This window comes from Balaenoptera physalus (genome assembly GCF_965194825.1).
Source record: "Balaenoptera physalus genome assembly, chromosome: 21".
NCBI lineage: Eukaryota > Metazoa > Chordata > Mammalia > Artiodactyla > Balaenopteridae > Balaenoptera > Balaenoptera physalus.
Genome location: NC_138902.1, coordinates 22490208 through 22510427, shown reverse-complemented (window position 1 = coordinate 22510427; position 20220 = coordinate 22490208).

The window sequence follows — 20220 nt, the reverse complement described above, 5'->3', positions numbered from 1 at the left end:
GTGGTAGTTTGATAGGGATTGCATTGAATCTGTAGATTGCTTTGGGTAGTAGAGTCATTTTCACAACGTTGATTCTTCCAATCCAAGAACATGGTATATCTCTCCATCTATTTGTATCATCTTTGATTTCTTTCATCAGTGTCTTATAATTTTCTGCATACAGGTCTTTTGTCTCCTTAGGTAGGTTTATTCCTAGGTATTTTATTCTTTTTGTTGCAATGGTAAACGGGAGTGTTTTCTTAATTTCACTTTCAGATTTTTCATCATTAGTGTATAGGAATGCAAGAGATTTCTGTGCATTAATTTTGTATCCTGCTACTTTACCAAATTCATTGATTAGCTCTAGTAGTTTTCTGGTAGCATCTTTAGGATTCTCTATGTATAGTATCATGTCATCTGCAAACAGTGACAGCTTTACTTCTTCTTTTCCGATTTGGATTCCTTTTATTTCTTTTTCTTCTCTGATTGCTGTGGCTAACACTTCCAAAACTATGTTGAATAATAGTAGTGAGAGTGGGCAACCTTGTCTTGTTTCTGATCTTAGTGGAAATGGTTTCAGTTTTTCACCATTGAGGACAATGTTGGCTGTGGGTTTGTCATATATGGCCTTTATTATGTTGAGGAAAGTTCCCTCTTTGCCTACTTTCTGCAGGGCTTTTATCATAAATGGGTGTTGAATTTTGTCAAAAGCTTTCTCTGCATCTATTGAGATGATCATATGGTTTTTCTCCTTCAATTTGTTAATATGATGTATCACGTTGATTGATTTGCATATATTGAAGAATCCTTGCATTCCTGGAATAAACCCCACTTGATCATGGTGTATGATCCTTTTAATGTGCGAGACAGACATTTTTGAATATCCCTAAAAAGACGCAGTAGCAAAAGTGTTAATTTCTGATGTTGGAAAGAGCTTTCTGCACTTATATTGGAGCATGTGTATGTGTTTTCATGATAAGAGTCCCATGGTGCTGTGAAAACCCTTACTGGAGAGGAGTTGGGAGGGTATCGACTTTTCATTCTGTTTAGAATCTTCTTGTCTACACCATTGTCTATGCTTCTTGTCAACACCAGCTGTTGGGTTCACCTGAGTCTGGGCTGGAACAAATATCCTATTTATATCCACATGCTGGTTAATTGGTCAAGTAGATGATGATGTTAGTAACTCCGATTTGTCCTTTTTTTTTTTCCCTAATTTGTTTATTTATTTATTTATTTATTTTTGGCTGCGTCGGGTCTTCATTGCTGCGCATAGGCTTTCTCTAGTTGCGGCGAGCGGGGGCTACTCTTCATTGCGGTGCGTGGGCTTCTCATTGCGGTGGCTTCTCTTGTTGCGGAGCATGGGTTCTAGGTGCGCGGGCTTCAGTAGTTGTGGCATGCAGGCTCAGTAGTTGTGGCTTACCGGTTCTAGAGCGCAGGCTCAGTAGTTGTGGTGCACAGGCTTAGTTGCTCTGCAGCATGTAGGATCTTCCCAGACCAGGGCTCAAACCCATGTCCCCTGCATTGGCAGGGGGATTCTTAACCACTGCACCACCAGGGAAGTCCTCCAATTTGTTCTTGCCATAGATAAAGAGATGAGGACGTAACTGAAGATTACATGGCACCAAATGAGCAATGTTTTTCTTCAGTCCTTCCCACACTTGTTATTAGGATAAACATGAAAGCTGTGAGCGGGTAGTGCTAGCAGCAATGAGGAACCAGGGCTGTGGGCAGTGGTCTGCTACTAGAACTAGTTCAAATTTTTATTTCCTCGTATTTTGAATTCTTGATTCCTGGTGAGTTATGTATTTATAGATGTATTTTGTATTCATTTGTTAGGGCTACTGTAACAAAATGGCACAAATTGGGTGGCTTAAACAACAGAAATGTATTTTCTCATAGTTGTGGAGATTGGAAGTCCAAATTCAAGGTATCAGCAGGGTTAGTTCCTTCTGAGTGCTATGACGGGGGGTGGGGGGCTTTTCCATGCCTTTCTCCAGCTTTTGGTAGTTTGCTGGCGCTTTTTGACATTCTTTGGCTTGTAGATTCATTACCCCAATCTCTTCCTTCATGTTCACATCATGTTTTCTCTCTGTGTGTGTCTGTCTCCAAATTTCTCCTTTTTATGAGAACACCAGTCGTACTGGATTAAGGGCTTACTCTACTCCAGTGTGGCCTCATCTTAACTAATCACATCTGCAACAACCCTATTCTATTCACCTTCTGAGGTACTGGAGGCTAGGACTTCAACATCTGAATTTTTAGGAGATACAGTTCAACCCCTAACATACAAACAGATGTGTGCATACATGTGTGTATGTGTAATATTTTTTGAGGACACATAAGCACAGTGAAGGCCAATTTGGCCTGCTCTGGACCCTGATTGAGTGATGGAGTCTTCCTTGAATACTACAGCATTACTGTGAAAAATGTGTGTGTGTTGTCAGTTACAGCAGTTATGCATTACGTACATTTGTGGCATTGCCTTTGAATTTGATGTTTTGTGTATTGCTATGTTTTGGGCAATAATTATAGCTACATGTACATGTGACTAGCATATGGGCCAATTGAAAAGCTTATGAGGTGTGGTTTATGATTTCACAGAATTTCTTCCCTTTTGCACAGTTAATAGCATCATTTACTTCTTCATTTTGGTTTAGAAATGTATTTACTCCACACTAATCTCAACTTGGGCAATTGTGCATTGTCAGAGCAGATGCTCATGCTTTGGGTCAGGTACATGATAGGGTTGGATCATCTAGAACTTAAAAACTTCTACAGCCTTGTGGTGACTGAGAAAATGACATTTTATGGCATTTCTAGTTGGCCTAATCTCAGCAAGGAGCCCATGTATAACCACGGAAATTCTGTGATATTATCCTTCAGTTCTGATGATCCCTGCTCTCATCTGTTCTTTGAAGTCCTTCATGGAGAAACCGATGGGTACTGAGTAGCTATTACAAATTTCCTGGTACCAATCCTTCAGAGAACAGATCTGGATTAACCTCTTACCAGGGGTCAGGAAAACATCACATCTGTCCAAGAGAGCAAAGCACACATTTAGGGAAACAGAACATAAGTCTTTGATTTTTCTAGAGAGCCTTATCCACCAGAAAACAGTGGATGAGTATAGGGTACAGATATGAGGACACCAAATGAGAAGGCACGGTGCCCATATAAATAAGAGACTTTAAAAATAATTTTTTCCCAAGAGAGAAGTAGTTCTGAATTTTAAGAGAGAATGTTAATGTATTTTAAATGTTACTTATTATTCAAATACAGAAAAAACCTTTAAAAAATTATGATACCCACATACCTATCTGCTAGCTTCAACAATTATTAACAATTGTTATAAATTAATTGTGTAATCATCACAATCACAATAGCAGTTATTAGCAGTTTAAAAGTTTTGCTGAAGAATATTACAAATAGCAAACAAGGCATTGAGGAAAATGGAAATATTAGCTGGGATAATAAGCTCCAAATCCAACAATAATAGCTTATTGCATTATGGACACTGAGGGTCATTGTGGACTCTTTCATAATGAATCCGGGCAGCCAGCAGAGTCTCCAGCAGCTGAGGACCTCACCCTGCCCTGGGCAACAGCCCAGAGGCCTCTCTACAGGACTTAAGGCTTGCTATTTTGCCTAGCAATCCCTCCTTCCGCAGTTGCTGTTTGTATCGAGTCTCTCAAACTTTTGTCTGTGAACCTCTTTGATGAGGCAAAAAGCCTCCAACCATCTGCCCTACCTGTTGGCTCTGAGCACAAGGGGAGCTTGCCTTTGCTCACTCTTTCTGTCCAGTGTTTTGATGGACGATGCACTTCCAGTAACCCAACTGCTCAGAACAAAGACCACATCTCCTTTTCTCTTTTCTCTTTGTGCTGGTCGGGGAACAGAAATGTGTTTCTCATTATTTGGTCTGTTTTACAATGTGAGTTCCTGCTGGGGTTCATTGCTTTGGGGATTACTAGGTATTTCATCTCATACAAGACTGACCCTTCCTTAATGTTTAACAATGGCAGCCTGTCCCAAGACAGGAAACCCTGAAGTGCTTTGCTAAATTTAAAGACTCAACCAAACATTAAGGTTCAGAAAATTTTCCCTGTTTAAAAAAAACGTGTAATTTGCTTCTGGCTGGTGTGTATATGCATTATGAGGATGTTGGGGGGCACTTGGAATGGGGTGGTGTGTGGTAGGATGGACCCAGAGATAATTCCTAGGTTAAAAGCCATTATGGCACAATGGAAAGAAAACAGACCCTGGAGCCAGAAGGTCGGGTTAGAATCCCAAGTCTTTCTTTTTTCTTTTCTCTCTTTTTTTAAAAAAATTTTATTTATTTATTTTTTATACAGCAGGTTCTTATTAGTTATGTGTTTTATACATATTAGTGTATATATGTCAATCCCAGTGTCCCAATTCATCCCACCACTACCACCCCTCCCACTTTCCCCCCTTGGTGTCCATACATTTGTTCTCTACATCAGATGTCTCTCTACATAGAGACATCTGTGTGTCTTTATTTCTGCCTTGCAAACCAGTTCATCTGTACATTTTTCTAGATTCCACATATATGCATTAATATATGATATTTGTTTTTCTCTTTTTGACTTACTTCACTCTATATGACAGTCTCTAGGTCCATCCACATCTCTACAAATGACCCAATTTCGTTCCTTTTTATGGCTGAGTAATACTCCACTGTATATATGTACCACATCTTCTTTATCCATTAGTCTGTCGATGGGCATTTAGGTTGCTTCCATGTCTTGGCTATTGTAAATAGTGCTGCAGTGAACATTGGGGTGCATGTGTCGTTTTGAATTATGGTTTTCTCTGGGTATATGCCCAGTAGTGGGATTGCTGGGTCATATGGTAACTCTATTTTTAGTTTTTTAAGGAACCTCCATACTGTTCTCCATAGTGGCTGTATCAATTTACATTCCCACCAACAGTGCAAGAGGGTTCCCTTTTCTCCACACCCTCTAGAATCCCAAGTCTTTCTTACTGGCTGCTGGAACCGCTAGTGACTTTGAGAAAGTGAATTGACCTTTCTGAGCCTTAGTTTATCATCTGCAAAGAAGAAGATAATGTAACCTACTCCTGGGGATTGTTGTGAAGATTAAGTAAGATGCTGGCCGAGAGCACTGGTACATTCTAGGTGTTCAGTAAGTGGTACCTCTTGTTGTTATTACCTTCCTGTGTGATGGCGAGGAGTGTCAGCATTGCTAACATGGGGCCTGTGACCAAGGGTTACCCGAATCTGTGGAACAGATGTTTACAGTAGAGCTTTGCTCTGTGTTTAAGGATCATCTATAGGGGGCAGGGAGAAAGCATTGCTTAACCCAGCTCTGTGACCCAGGGCAAGTCACTTAGCCTTAGTAACCTCATTACTGAGGCCTTGCCTCCAGCTCCAGGGCACTGGGTCATCTCTGATATAGGGATCACAATAATCCCCATAGGGTTGACCTGGGGATCAGGTGAGATAATGTCTGTGAAAGTACTTGGTAAACTTGGAGCACAATCTAAATGCACTGCTGTGGATGTGAGGCAGAGGGAACATTTACTCTGTCCCATTCATGAGGTTCAAATATAAACTCTCCATTCCTCAGCATTCAGCAGAGAGCAAACACATTCTATTTGGCTTTGGCATTGAATGAAAAGTAAACAATACCTTTTCAGTTGCTTTGCTTCCTCTCTTTGCCCTTCAAAACAAAGCCAGGCCCTTTAAGTGCTTCCTGCTGAGTTGAGAAAGAGACGCTGGATTACAAATCTAGCCCCAGGTCATAGGGCCTTGGAGGAGGGGAAAATTGGGATGTCAGAACAAGGACATCCAAAGACTCGTACACCTGGTTCTTAGTTAAGGGATGGGCCTTTTCTCAATCCCCAAACCAGGGCTAAGTACCCTCAAGACAATTGCCTTCTTCTTCCATGGGGGTAATGCCAGAACACATAGGAAAGCACTTGGACAATAGCACAGCTGGATTGTATCAAGTGTTACTATGAGGATGAGGCTGAGGTGCCCTGGGGCTGGCCTGGGAAGTTTGGTCCAGCAGCTTGACTTTGGATCATGCCTTTCAGGATTACTGTGAGAAGATTCCTAAGTGATTCCAAAGTCCTGTGAGTTTTGTCCTTGAAATGTCTGTCACTTCCCTTCTGTTGCCATTCTCCATCTGAGGACCTTCAGTCTCTTTCCTCCAATCTCACCAGTCCATCCTATGTGTCCTGAATACTGCCTTTGTGATGGGAATTAGGATCTTCACAATCTAGACTAGCCTACTTTTCCTGCCTAAGTCCCAAACAGACTCATGGCCCCATCACATCTGTGCCGTAGCTCTCACTGTCACTCCCTCTGGAGGTGCCCTTTTTTCTCTCTTACTGTTCACACCCTCACGTCCTTCAGGACACTGTGTTTCCCTCCTCATGAAGCCTTTTGTGACACTTCAATCCCACTGCTCTTCCTCCCTTCCTTGGTGATCCTCCCAAACCATACACAAAATTGTGTATGTTTGTACATGTGCATTTTGGTGGGAAAATGTCCCTAGCTTCCATCAGATTTCAAAGAACTCCATGATTCAAAAACAATTCAGAACCACCATGAGACTTTTTTTATTCATTTAGTCATTCAACGATATTTACTGAATACCCACTATGTATGGGTCAAGAATTTTATACAGATAAAACTCTGTCCCTCCCTGCCTTTAAGGAGTTTACAGTCAAGAGTCATGAGTAAAAAACTGCAGTGTGTTGTGAATTTGTGTGTTACCACAGTAATTACATACATCAGAGAGAAAGCTTGTTGTGTGAAGAAGAAAGCAGAAGATTGCTAGAGTGGAGGTGAACATGATAGAATCATTGCAGGGAAAAGAGTCAGGAATCTAGGACATAAATTTCCTGACTTTCATGTGTTACTGGCAGTCAGCTGCTCCATTGCTGGAGAAGACAGTGCGGGTTCTGCCCTGGACAGAAGTGCCTGCCGATGTGTGTGTGTGTGTGTGGGGTGTGTGTGTGTGTGTGTGTGTGTGTGTGTGTAAGGGGTGGGATGGGGAGTGAGGAAATGCACCTGGCTCTCCCCTTACCAGGTGAAGCTCTGCCTACCTCGAGGGGCTCTTTTTTCTAATTTGCTCAAATGTTCTGTGCGTGCTGCCAGCCCCATGTGGTGCTGCTAGACAGTGTCAAATTTCCCTTTGGTAGTTTTGCTGTTAAACTTTAAAGTGGATCAGCTCGAGTCCTGAAAAAAAAAGTGTGCTCTTTACTCCATTGATCTCTTAGTGGACATGATCAAGATGACAGTTGGATTTCTGTGTTGACAGTGTTTTGAAAATAAAGAAGGTGTCTTCCAGGCAGTTAGCAAGGCGAATTGGAAAAATCCTGAAGCCGGAGGGGATTTGGGGTATTGTGTATCTCCGTCCTCTCATTTTATAGATGAAGACCCTGGGGCCCAATTATGTGACTTCTCTGAGGTTCCGCGGCTGTTCCTCAAGCACGGGCTGCCATTGATAAATAAAGCAGCTACAGAGCGGGTGGCTCATGAAGGCACACTCTGGATGATTCACTCTCATGGCTGTGAGCGCTGAACAGTAGGAAAGGGCCTCTGTGCAGTCAATCCCATTTCTGCCGGCCCTGCCCACAGTGACTGGCTCCACCTGCCCCATCGCATCTCGGGGGCCAGAGCCTGTGCATGTTTATTCTTTCCAATTCCGCACTTTGCTCTTTTATTTTTACTGGCCCTGCGGTTGTGTTTGTTCCTGGAGCTCTCTTCATACATATTGCAGGCGGCCCTGTGTTTACTTGAGCTCAGGACTAAATATAACCTCTGCTATGGCCAGAGACATCCTTACATGTCAGCCCCTTTCCAGTGTGTGTGCAAACGCCACTGCAGCCTGCAGACCCGGGACGGGTACAAATGCTGCTTTCATTTCACGGGAGTTCACTTTAAAATGGAAACTGTGACCGCAAACACGGATGGCCGGGTTCAGGAAGAAATTAGTTCTTATCACAGGCGGCTCTCATGCGTTGTCTCTCGTGTGCAGAAAGCCCAGTCTCCAAATCATAGGTGGGACAGGGCCCTCTTCTCCATGTAACAGCAGGGCAGGTGCCCCTTGTCCACCCTGTGGGCCCTTCAAAGGGAAATAGAAAGTTTCTGTAGCATCTGTCACATGCTTCCCTCCTTTAGGACCTTCTAAAGTATCCCTGGAAGAGTCTGGTTAGTGGCTTTCCATAGTGCCAGAGACCTGAGACCCAAGTTCTCAGGAAATCGCCACCGCAGTCCACGGAGCACCAGGACGAGCTTCCAACCCCACAGCTTCCCTCTGGGAAGCTCCCCCTCACTCTCCTATCAACCTTGCTCTCTGCCGTCTATAGCAATACTGTGCTGGTTAAAAGTTGTCTGTATGGTTCATAAATTATTTTGTGGTTTTAATCTGCAAAATGAGAGTGAAAGCTCATCAGAATTGTAGTCTGTGTCTCCTTACCTTTACCCATTCACTCTAGTCACTGCTGAGAAAACAGTTGCTTGCCAACTTCCCATCTTCTTGAGAACATGGAAGAAAATTCAAGCTGGCATTTCCCCTCTTCTCTGAATCTGGTAGAATCTGCTATGGCCTCCATTACAGGGCTGGTGAACTATGGGCAAGAAGAGGTGGCCTCGAGTGACGGCAGGACCTCTTCTAAAATACACTTAGTGAGAGAAGAAAGAGGGCCCTGCTCAGCTGGTCGACCTAGGGACAGTGGATAACAGATCTGGAAACCACATTGCCTTCATATCCTCAAAGTGGGTCTGAAATCAGATCCTTTAAAATTTCTCCAAGGTTCATAACGTCAGAGACTCACTCCTTTGAAAGAATACTATATGCAGTGATATCATTTCCCACACCAGCCTCCCTTCCTTCTAGCAGTTATTCAGCATCTACTATGTACAATGCCCTGGGTCAGCAAGGCAGGCCAACATGTACTTCTTCTACTCATGGCGTTTACTATCTAGGAGAAAAGACTTACCCACCAACATGTTAGAAGGACTTAGAAAGGACCATTACATAAGCTGTCTGGGCTGCTTCGGGGGTTGTCAGGAGAGCAATTTGGATGTTTAGAAGCAAAAGACACTTTGGCAGGGGTTCAGGGAGAGTAAGAAAGTAGAGAAAGAAGATGGTTTTGTTTGTTTGATTTTTGAGCTTGTTTCTACCCCAGGAAGGAAGCAAGTGGAGGAAGTAAGATTGCAGATCCTGGAGAAGGCATGGGAGGGGCAGCAAATGTGATCCCCCCGGACAAAGAGAGAACACATGGGGGAGGGGCAGCACCGGCCACGCTTCACGTGCTTCTCAGTCAGGATTATTCCTCATCGTCTTGGCTATAGATGGCTAACTAGCAAATTTTCTGCATGGCTGACCGGCCAGCTACTAAGCCTGTTCTTCAGAAGTTCTCCATTTTCGTGTTCGCTGTGGGTGAGGAAGGGAAATCATTCTTGCTCTTTGCCCTCAGTTGTATTTACAGGGTCACCCTCCCTGCTATCAGGACCTGAGTGAGGACACAGTGTCCCACACCGTTCATCAGAACAACCGTCTGGTCAGTGTGCATCTACCACTGGCTGCAGGGCTGTTGCTGGGGATACGGTGGGTGCTGATGGTCAGAACTGGAGAGTCTCTCTGGCTGTGACATCCAACAGCAGACAGTGGGCCTCAGGGGGCCTGAGGAGGGTGTCCTTAGGTGCCACTGAGAACACAGAGGACGGGAGCCTGTTGACAAGGAGGTGGGGCTGGCTGTGAGCTCAAGATGGGGCCTCTTGATTTTCAGTGATTCATTGTCAGAACCGGAATTTCAGGGTTCCTGTGGCCTGGGATCTACATAGGTAGGCGTTTGAAAACTAGAATTACTGGGTCATTAGGTGGTATTCAGTGTGGCTATGTCCAGAGTGTGAAAGCTTTCCCCCAGAATACAAAGCAGGATCTTATCTCTACTGCATCAGTCAGACAAGATATTACACTGGCTGTAAGATAACAGCCCGCATCTCCCTTGGAAACAGGCAGAAATGTCTATAAACAATAAATGCAGATGAAAAATGCTCAGCTTGTGTTTTAAATCAGATTGAAGACCAATTCATTTTGTTCACCGGCATATAGTCTTTGTTATCCCACAGCCCACGTACAATGAGAAAACAGGAGTCGTGGGTAGCCGAGCACCTGGTAGATGCTTAGAAATGCTAGTTACCTCTTGACCCCCAACCCCGTTTCGCTTGTTCCTGAAGGAAGAAAGTCTCAGCCCCATACACTTGGAGGCTTTTTTCACAACCCGCTTCCTTTTTTTGCGTTCAGTAAAACACCAATTATGTGCTAGGGGATGAGATGAAGTCCCCACCCTTGTGGAATTTAGATTCTAGTAGGAGAGAAAGTCAAGAAACAAAGTGTATAATGTCAGACAGTGAAAAGAACAATGAAAAAAAAAAAAAAGAACAGGGTGAGGGGAGATAGCAACTGCTTTTATATCTTTATTGGGTTCATTTCAGCAATTTCTTTCCCCAGAAATGCTTCCTGACTCCCCTTACCCTTATCTCTCCCACCTTTGTTATGTTGTCATTGATTCAGATCTCATTGCTGTTTGGATTTTTCCATTTGGGTTCAATTTCCTTTGTAAAGTTCACCCTTTTCCTTGAGGGGCAGTGAGTAGTTACATTCTTCCAGTCTTTGTCTGACTGTATCTTTTTTATCTTTTGCTTAGTAGCTTAGACCTGTATAGATTCTAGATTAAAAGGGTTTTCCTGTGGCACTTGGAAATATTATTCCACTGTCTTCCACTGTCTCCCGAAGCTGGTGAGCAGCTTTTTATTAGGATAATTGCTGTCCTTTGCATAGTTTGTCTTTTTCTCTCATTTTTTCTCTTCTCTTCCCTCTGTTTTTTTTTCTCCCTCACTTTTTCCTTTAGCTGCTTTTAAGTTTTTAAAAATTATGTGTGTGTTCTGTAGCTTCACCATGGGTCATGTTGGTATACATTTATTTTTCTCTGTTCTGTTTGGGACTAATGACTTCATATCTTCAGATATGAATCCTTATTCATTCTCCCAAAGCTTAAACTCCAATGAAATGTCGGTCCTTCTTTTCTTCTTTTATTTCTTTTAATACGCTAATATTTTCTACCTCTTTATCTCTCTGGCTTCATAGTTGGTAATCTACACGTATCTATTTCCCAATTACAAATTACAGTGACCTATTTTACAATTCACATAGTCTCTCTTCAGTTTTGCTAATCTGCAATTAAACTGTACATTGCATTTTAATCTTAATGATGACATTTGTTCGTTTTTAGAAAAAAAATTTCAAATCTTTTCCGTTTTTTCATAATGCCTAATATTTTCTTGGAGTTTTGGCCTTTTTTGGAGGGGTCTATATTTAGTCATTTCAAATATTTCTTTTAGAGTCTCTTTCAGATTGATGTTCTATTCTCTAATGCCTAATTCTTCATTTGGTTTTGTTTTCTCAGTCTCAAAAATGGTGGGTTGTTTCCTTATGTATTTTATAATATATTTTTTAAATCTAATAGAGATTGTGTGTGTGTGAAAATCTCCTGTGGCATGGATTTTGAGAACATCTTTCTCATGGTTGCCTCTGTTTCTGCCAAGGACTCTGGGTATCACTGGCCCAGAACCAGGTCTTTACATTAATTCCTGGACTTAGGGTTTTCTAGATCACACAGGTAAATTTGAATCCCTCATCTATGCAAGAAACAGACTAGAGTTCCTGTTTTTCAGGGGAGACTTTATTTCCCCACCCAGAGTCCAGCCAGAAACAGAAAAACTTTCTTGTAGTATCTTGGTACTGATGGGTAGATTTTTCTAGTCTATCTTTTACCTGAGGAGGGAAGTCTATTAGGGTCCCGTCTTAATGCAGGAATTTCACTTCCCAGCTCCACATCTCTATCAGACTCAAAACGCCTTGTTGAAGTCTAATACATTGGCTGAATATTTGCTTTATAACCCAGTGCTGCACCAGGGACCTCCAGCAGCATCTTGGAGGTCGTTAGAAACACAGAATCTCAGTCTCACCCAGAGCTATAGAATCAGAATCTTCATTTTAACAAGATCCCAGGTGATTCATGTGCACATTGCAGTTTGAGAAGCACTGGATCACCATGTTATATAATGCTCCTTCTTCCAACCCCTCCCCTAGAGAAGGGACAGTGTCAGCTCATGTGTTTTCTGGTTTTGTTTTGTTTTGTTTTGAATTTTCCTCCGCATTTTTGGGAAATGAGAATTTCACTGTCTTTCTTGGGAGCTCACCTATGCATTTAAAAACACCTGTGTTAAAACCTTCTTAGTCTGCCGTATCACCAGGCCTGGAAGGCCAATCCTACTGTCTTCACAGTCCGGCATTGAGTATTTCGCAGCTTCCTATTACCAGCCCCTTGCTTACTGCTTTTGTATGCAGACAATCAGTAACTGTAGCTGCCACATTCCAATGATAGGTTAGAACTGGTCTTTTGAAAGTTGCAGAGTAAAATGGATAATTTTTGCTTAGTTTTCTTCCCTTGCATGGTGGTCTCTTTTTTATATACTAATGCTTTTGAGACAGGCTGGGACCTGGGACCCTTTACTGCAGTGCCTGCACCTGGACAAACGTCTCCTTGAGCAACACAATACAAAGAAACTATAAGGGACTAAAAATAACCGTGTGCATGCGCAGTTGGGGCAAATTGTGAACAATAAGACACAAAAAGGCCAAAACCTAACTGCCACTTCTGAGGTGCCAGGAAGCAAAAGCAGGACCCTGTGCACAATCCCTGCACACAGCACCACCAAGGGGGTGGGCAGACCACCTAAGCACCCCTCTGGCCGGATCCATCTATCTGCTCCCACCCTCATCCCATTTAAAGAACCAGGTCACCCACTGCCTGGGGGAGTGAACAAGGGAAACTGTTACTTGTTTTATCTCCCTCCAATCCCAGTAAAGCCTTGCCTGAATTCCTCATCTGGCCTCTTATCAATTTCTGTTGGTTGATGAGTCCAAGAACCCAGATCTGTAACACTTTGACCCATTACATCCTCTGGTCCTACTATGTACTTTTTTTTTTTAAACTTATTTATTTTTGGCTGCGTTGGGTCTTCCTTGCTGCGCGCGTGCAGGCTTTCTCTAGTTGTGGTGAGCGGGGGCTGCTCTTCGCTGTGGTGTGCGGGCTTCTCATTGCAGTGGCTTCTCTTGTTGCAGAGCACGGGCTCTAGGTGCACAGGCTTCAGTAGTTGTGGCACATGGGCTCAGTAGTTGTGGCTCGTGGGCTCTAGAGCGCAGGCTCAGTAGTTGTGGCGCACGGGCTTAGTTGCTCCAAGGCATGTGGGATCTTCCTGGACCAGGGCTCGAACCCGTGTCCCCTGCATTGGCAGGCGGATTCTTAACCACTGCACCACCAGGGAAGCCCCCTACTACGTACTTTTTATAGAGCTGGGTCCGGCTCAAGGTTAGGCCCCCTCTCATGCACCATGGAATTTCTGTAGTGAGATAGGAGAAATCGGTTGTGCTCTCAGAGCCACAGACACCGAACTACACAGCAGGGGCCACTTTATCAGCAGACACCTCTTTCAGAGCCCCAGTTGAACAGTGGGTTATCTCAGCCCGTGCCCAGTCAGCCTACATGTACAGGCCAGTAAAAACAGCTGTGGAAGCAGCTCTCTCCAAACTCATTAACAGGCATTAATTATGCACTCGTCTATGGCATTGCAGTGTCTCACACCTTAGGGAAACCTGAAGGGGAGGAGGAAGCAGCCCCTGACTTTGGGCAGCTTATCATCATGCGGTAGTGAGGCATCCATACCCAAAAGAATGAGAAGGAAAATCCCGAGATGTTAGATAAGCAAGTGCCTCCTGGAGAGGTAGGGGCTGTACAGAAATGCTGAGGGAACCTCGGTTAAGAGAAGGAACTGCAGAGGATGGCGCAGGGTGACATCATCCCTTCACTTATTAAATTGCCACTAAATCCTTATCCCCTGCCTGCTTCTTCTTGGGGCAAATCATTCTCCTTTGTTTCAGAGAGAAGTTAAGAGCACCTCTGCCCTCCCCTGCCTGGGTAATCCATCACATCAACCACAGAGACCTTGGCTTTCTAACACCATTTGGGGGGCTCTGCTTGGCATAAAAAAACATATCTTCCCTGCATGAGATGAGGAGAGATTTCTGCTTTCTTCCCACCTCCTGTAGGGTACATCTGGCCCACAGTCCCTGATCATTGTTTGCAGAGCTTTAATCCAAACGTGTACATTGTTTTTTGAATGGCAAAAGACTGGGCCAACAATAACCATAGGTCTTGATCTGCTCCGTTCATCTGGAGGGCAGGGTTATTATATGAAGCTCCCTTCCAGCCAGTCTGATGTGCTCTTTGTTTCCTGGGGAGCCAGGATCATTGCCTTTGAAACTTTGCTTACAGCGCACCCTCCCCTGGAATCCCTTACCCCATTCCTTTCCAAATCCTACCTGTTCTTGAATGCCCTCTTACATGGGTGACTTTGTATCTGCACTGATTTTTTGAAACTTCACTCATATTGAAGTTCATTAGGAATTGCTTTTTTTGTATCGTTAGGAATTGCTTTTTTGTCTTTCTAACTTATCTCCTGAAATGTATTTTAAGCTTTTTGAAGTCAGAGAACTTGTAGCATGCAGCACAGTTGGCAGGCATAGAGCAAGTTCTCAAAGATCTCAAGAAAGTCTCTTGATTCCAAACTCATAAAATGACTCATTTTCAATATATACGATTATTCCCACGCTCCAATGAAACATTTCTATATGATGCCCAGGTTGTTGTGGAAATCATACCAAAGAGTGGCTAAGAACATAGGACTGTCTTGTTCATAATGGTTCTAGGAAATGAGCCAGGTTTTCCCTTGTAGGAAGTGGATTGCCTCACTAGTGCTTACCTAAACATAGTGCCCCCCTCCACCTGCCATCAACACTCCCTACCACCTTCTTTCTCATAATAAAATGAGAGATCATAAAATGTCACATCTTCCTCATTTTATATATTTGGAAGCTCTGTTATTAGGTGCATACACATGGGTAATTGTTATGTCTTCCTGATAAATTGATACTTTTATCATTATGAAGTCAACTTCATCTGGTATTACTGCCACTTGGCCTTGTTATGCTTACTCTTTGCATGGTGTGTCTTTTTCCATTCTTTTACTTTACTTTTGCTTGCAACTTATCTATCTTTACAGTTACAGTGCATCTCTTGTAGAAAGTGTGTATTTAGGTCTTGTTTTTTTTTAATCCAGTATGACAACCCCTGCCTTTTAATTGGGATGTTTAGTCCATTAATACTTAATGTAATTTTTCTTATGGTTGGGTTTAGGCCTACTATTTTCTACAGGCATACTTCAGAGATATTGTGGGTTGGGTTCCAGACCACTGCAATAAAGCAAATATCATAATAAAGTGAGTCACGCTAATGTTTTGGCTTGTGGATATAAAGGTTGTTTACACTATACTGTAGTCCATTAAGTATGCAGTAGCATTATGTCTAAAAAAACAATATATGTACATTAATTTAAAAAATACTTTATTGCTAAAAAATGCTAACCATCATCTGAGCTTTCAGTGAATCGTAGTATAACATCAGAGATCACTGATAACAGATCACTATAAGAAATATGATAATAATGAAAAAGTTTGAAATATTGCAAGAATTACCAAAATGTGACACAGAGATACAAAGTGAGCAAATACTGTTGGAAAACTGACACCTGTAGATTTGCTCAATGCAGGGTTGCCACAAACCTTCAATTCGTAAAAAGCACAATATTTGCAAAGTACAGTGAAGTGAAGCATAATAAAATGAGGTCCGCCTGTAATAATGACAGTTCATATATTCTTTGCTAGGCACAGTGCTAAATGTTCCATAAGCATGATCTCATTTAGCCCTCTCCAAAACCTTTAAATTCAGTATAACTATTACTCTCATTAGGCAAGTGAATTAGTGAGACCTAAAATGATCAAGTGATTTGTCTCCAGTCACAGAGCTGAAAGTGTACGGAAGAAGGACTAAAGTCTGGATGTGCCTAAATTTAAGGCCTCTTTTCTTGTAAGCACAGAGTGGATATGGGTTTTACTTATCCTTGCCTGTAGACAAAACATGGTAGCATAGTTCGCCATGTAAATATATACCCTGAATATTTACTTTTCTGATTCCCTTGTCTCCTTCCTAAGTAGAGAGAATATCTAGGTCCAAGTGGCCCCTGCAGTGCCAGGAGCCCAAAAGGGAGGGAATCCCTGTGGATGGTGAAGACTTGCTTTCATCTGAGATACAGGGGGTCTGACTGCAGCCCTCATTGTTGCCAACTTCCGGTATGAGGTTGGGCAAGTCATCGTGCCTTTTTTTTTTTTTTACCTCTGCTTCCTCATCAGTAAGTCTGGAGGAACTCTGAGATCTTTCCCAAAACTACTTAGCCTAATTCTCAGGTTTATTTTTGGTGCCAGGAACTAGAAAGAAGACTCTTGGCAAAGTTTTGCTTGTGGACCATGAATTTAACAGTATCCATGGTAACTGTCCTTGATATCTTTAATACCCAGATATCTTCCAATAACTTAACTCAAATAATAAAACCAGGATCTCTCATTCTTAATATAGTATTTTTCAATCTCTGACTCCATCTAAAGCCTGCCTCCCCACCTGCATCTGTCATGTTCCACTTAGTGCTATTGGCCTATCTGTCATTGCTTGGGAGAGCCAGGATCCTGGCTGGGTCACTTTTTGGTTTTCGGGCTCTAATTCTTACAGATGAAGCAAACTTAAGGGTGCAGTAGCCATCCATTTTGGTAGCCTGTGCTCTGGAGTTGAGTGGTTGACTTTTCCACCTAACAGAAAAAAATCTACCTGCTTAACCTACTCAGGATGGGCAGAAAAGGTTGTTTACTTTTCCAGTTCCCTCGTGGGGCTCAGTTTGCATGCCTGTACTTCAGTCACCACTTGCAGCCCTAGACTCACAACACAGTAGGCTGGATGTGGGGCCTGTTCTCTGAGGACTTCATCAATCTACAGGTATTCATTAAGTACATTAAAGAATTAAAGTCCTGACTGAAACGACTCCCTGTCACCAGCATTGTGTCAGTTTCTGGAATCAATAAGGCCCATCTCCCCCCTTCCTCACCCCCACGTTGCTTTTTTTTTTTTAAGATTTATTTGTTTTATTTATTTATCTGTTTATACTTCTTTTTGGCTGTGTCGGGTCTTAGTTGCGGCACACAGGATCTTCACTGAAGCATGCGGGATCTTTCATTGTGGCGCACCGGCTTCTCTCTAGTTGTGGCATGCAGGTTTTCTCTCTCCAGTTGTGGCGCGCAGGCTCCAGAGTGCGTGGGCTCTGTAGTTTGTGGCACACAGGCTCTCTAGTTGGGGAACGCGAGCTTGGTAGTTGTGGCGTGGGGGCTTAGTTGCCCCGCGGCATGTGGGATCCTAGTTCCCTGACCAGGGATTGAACCCACGTCCTCTGCATTGGAAGGCGGATTCTTTACCACTGGAAAACGACAGTTTGGGCAAGAGCTGGTGGAGGCCTTCGACTTCCTGATCTTTCCACAAATGGTTCTCATAGGAGGAGTGTAAACTATACTTTCCTTTTGACTCACTGTGTAACTGTGGGAAATGAATTCAACCTTTCAGTGGTCCATGAGTGAATGATAGGTGCCCAGGTGTTGCCTCTCATAATTTTGTGACAGTGAAGACCCTTCAAATATTAGGAGAGTCTTAGAGAAAGAAAGTGACCTTACAAGGGTGACATTTCTGGTCACTGCTTAAAAGGATAACAATATTTAAATAGGACTTTCTGGTTTGTCATCAATTTATGGCCTCAATTTGCTCTGAGCCCGCACTCTCCAGGTCATTCTGGGGATGTCTAAATCAGATGTTGACATTTTACAGTCTGTGTGCCAGACATGGCAAGGACGGGACTTTCCCACACGAGGGGCCAGGTGTTGCCACTTTTGCTGATGACTTCTATTTGTCTTTTCCCTCTTCACACTTCTGCCGCTTCCCAGCTCTGCCACAGTTGCTAACCTAGACCTGCTGGGGGTTGGAGTCGCCAAACAAGAAGAGAAAGCCCTTATCTTGGCAAAACTTTTGAAAAGTTTCCACTTCCTTATCTAAAGAGGGAAAATATTCTTGCCTTAGAAGGAAGACTTAAGCTTTCCCAGGGCTGCTGAAGCAACCATCGGTGAATAATTAAATGCTGTCAAATTCTCACAGCAGGAATTTCCCAGAAGGGCAAAACGTATGCCATTTAACTTCTCTAGGCCTTAATTTTCTCATCCATAAAATGAGGCAATAGGAGGCACAGGGGGTCCAAGGTTCTTTCCTATCTCAACAGTCTGAGTCTGTCTTTTTACTATTATTGTGTTCAATTATCATTATCAAAGCTGATGTTACTTAAAATTATTTATTTTATTACCTTTTTTTCCCCTAAACAAATTAATCTCCGAGCTCCTCTCCTTCCCCTTCTCACACTTTACTTTATAAAGTACTTTATAAAGTACTAAGATTAGTAAAAGCCCATGACTTCCGTCATGTTCTAGGTCAGCAGAAGACAGGAGGATTTCATCCTCCTAGGGAACTATTTCAGGCCTCATCACTGACTTGAGTTTTCCTTGGTATATATAGTATCGTGGGAGAATTTTTATTTCTAGCTAACACATCTCCTCTATGCTAAAGACCCACCCAAATATTCTAGCTTTATCTTCTCAGCAGAGTCCTATTCTTTTATTTCCAGCTTCCCATAGGAAATTTTCACTTAAGAAGAACATCTCACTCTAAGTCAATCAACAGGTATTTTTGAGCAGCTATTATAAATCCAACATTATGAGTAATCTAGAAGGTGCATTAGACATCACCCTTGCTCTTAAGGATCTTAAATTGAAACTGGGGAGAAAAAACTAAACTACATCCAGTCAGGAAACACTTGTTGAGGGCCTCTTTGTGTGGGAAAACATGACGCCTGATGGGTAGTGTGGCAATATATCTCAATTTTCCAGGAACCGTCCGACTTATATATGTATTGGGATAATTATTAATTATTAATCAACCCTCTGACCTTCAGAAGCATCCTAGTTTGGGTGAAAAGTTATAAGCTTGCCTTAATGTTGGGGAATGACAGGGCCTTGGTATCCTCACCCATGGGAGTTAGAACAACAGAGACGACTACCAAAGCAACTGAGAACCGTGAAGATTAGTGCTTTGTTAACACAGGAAAGCCACTGTCACACCCTGGGCATTTTTTAGTTTGGATGAGGCAGTTCCTTTCATTACCTGAGATATTTGTATAGGCTATATTGTGTTGTTGGTTAATGTAATGCAAAGGGTTATTTTCTCCAGGTTAAAATTCTGATCAGCATTTATGTCTCTGAGATGGGCTTAACCTATTGCTGAGATGTGTCAGATCTTTTATTTATGGGAAATAGACCAAGAAGAAGCCTTAAGGAATGGGCAAGAAGTAAATGGCAGCAGCTTGTGTAGTCCACATAATGAAAAGGGGCCTGGGGTCTCATCAGCTCAGTTCAACACCATGCCCGAGTATCTACTCCAAGCCAAACACTGGCTTTTACTCAATAGGGCAGAAGGAATTTTATGAGCAAAACCTAGAGGTAGGAGGTAGTGTGGGGAATGTGGGGACCGCCAGACAACTTGGCATCGGTGGGAGGTGAGTCAGCGGTTAGCAGGGAATGTGGCTATGGAGGTAGGCAGAAGCCAGATGCTGGAGAACCTACATCAAGAAGCAAAGTGCTTTTTAAGTTTGGAAATGAAATGTTACCTCAGATAGAGCTCCATCCCTAGGGCTCTCACTGCTCCGGCAGCCACCACATTTGCAGCAACGTGATCTGGTTTTCAGGGTTCCTGATGATCCCTGAAAACCCTCTCTACCCGCTCCAGGGCTCTGTTCACATACATGCTGCTCATATTTTCAGACTTAACAGTGCTGATGAGATTGTTTCTGGAGATCCAGGACAAGCAATGCTAACCAGGAGGGAATAACCAGCCCGGGGCAGACAGCCCCATGTTTGATGTCACCTGCAAGTGCTACAGAGGAGCTGGAGCAGGAAGGACCATTGATTCACTGGGTCAAGGCAGTGGCGTTTGTGTTCTTCCTGAATGTGCCACAGTTGCTGACAGTGCTGGGCTGGCACCGAGGATCCTGCTGGTTCTTCCATGGTTCCCCCAGTTGGTGGACGTGGATGGCCCCAAAGGCCATGTGACCCGGCATGGTGCACCACCCCCAAGCTGCTGGAT